The following is a 1,733-nucleotide window of genomic DNA, read 5'->3' as shown; positions in this document are numbered from 1 at the left end:
TCTCTCTCTCTCCCCCCCTTTTTTTTTTTTTTTTCTTTTTCTTTTTCTTTTTCTTTTTTTTCTTCCCATTCTGTAAAGCCCTAGCCTGCAGTATAAGAAAGGAGCTGCTACTGAGGAGGACTTGCGTCTGACGGGGCTGTGAGAGATATTCTTCCATAGCTCAGCGCTGCCGGCCGCTTTCTTGGCTGCCTCGCTGGGGGCAGGGGGGCTCCTCCTGAGGGCAGCGGCAGCTCCCCGTGAGCTTTCCTCAGTTTCCTCACCGCTTTCCTCGGTTAAGACACTGCACGAGACTATTCTCAGGTTCAGGGCTGTGTGTAACAAAAACTATCTGAGCATTCTATCCCTGCTCAAAGCCCTGCTTCCTCTCACACTGCTGCCATTTCCCAAATCCAAGAAAACACACGAGTTTTTCACAGGGGGCTAAAAAGAGCGGCTTTGTAATGAGGTGGCTGCTGCTGGAAAAGTTGCTCAATGCAGTCCGTGCAGGATTGCTGCAAAATGTAGGAGGATTTGGCTGTGGGTGTGATGGGGACGCTCGTGTGAGGAGGAGCGCGCTGAGAACGGCGGCGCCCGGCAGGCTGCCAGCGCTGGAGGTGCGCCCGGGAAGGAAAAAAAAAAAAAGGTATAAAATGCTGAAGTAAAACCCCTTGTTGCACTTGTGAGGTAAAGGGGGTCTCCTGGATTGGTTTCTTCTCGGGGAACGTAGTCTTGAGTTTGGATCTCCACCAAAAGCCTTCAGGAGGTGACTGCAAGTCTGAGGAAAGGAAGTGCTGAGAGGAAAAGCTAAAATCTGGGGTAGTTTATGCCAAAGAATGAAGTAAATGACCAGAGAAGGACTGACAGAAATAAAAATTGTCTCGATATTCATGTGTTGTCTGTAACAAATACACTGCGATAAATTGGTGCATGAGATTGAAATAAAAAGCGTGGGCTTTGGTGCTCCTCTGCATAGGCTGTGAGCATCCTATTGGATTTTTCGATTTTGCATTTTAATTGTCAAAGAAATGCAGTTTCTGGCTAATTGTGTGAATAATTATTATCAGTGATAAAAATTAGGAAACTCCTTGCTATACTGCAAGAAGTTACTAAAAGAACGTATCCTGTAGCAGTTCACCAAAATGCTCAAATCCATTCATTACAAAACCAGACCTCTATTTTTTCTGCTACAAGGAGTTTAGTTTGTTGGTGAACATCAAACTTGACTTTGCAATGAAAGCAGATAGCTAGCCTATAAAAGACGGTTTTAGTTGGCAATGCTAAAGTCATTTCCCCTGCTGCAATTTGGAAGTCCTAGTATAGTCTGCAAGTTTCATTACTGTACTGGTACAATTAATCAGAATACTATTCCCAGATATTCTGGCAACTCTGATTAAATTTGTATCCTCTTCAATGATTAAACTAGGATGAAATAAGACATCCCACAGCATATGCTACTGTCACTGAAATTCATCTCAGAAATGGTGTTCTTAGCCAAATAAAGTCTTTGTGAAGGTCTTTCTGCTTTGTTGGTTAACCCTAATTCCCACATGTATTTTGTGTTTGTATTTTGTATTGCTTCAGTCAGGCACGCTTATTCAATCTTAAAACAAAACAATCTACCTATTTAAGCATAGAAGGCTATCATGTGCAAGTTCATTTTGTAAACTTAATACACTAAGAGACAGTCACCCAGATTGGAATCCAGGCATGTTGATGGGAAGTGACACGACTGTGGATGTATTCCTCTTTCAGGA

The sequence above is a fragment of the Oxyura jamaicensis genome, chromosome 19 (genome assembly GCF_011077185.1).
Source record: "Oxyura jamaicensis isolate SHBP4307 breed ruddy duck chromosome 19, BPBGC_Ojam_1.0, whole genome shotgun sequence".
In the NCBI taxonomy this organism is placed as follows: domain Eukaryota; kingdom Metazoa; phylum Chordata; class Aves; order Anseriformes; family Anatidae; genus Oxyura; species Oxyura jamaicensis.
Note: the sequence above shows the minus strand (reverse complement) of the source record.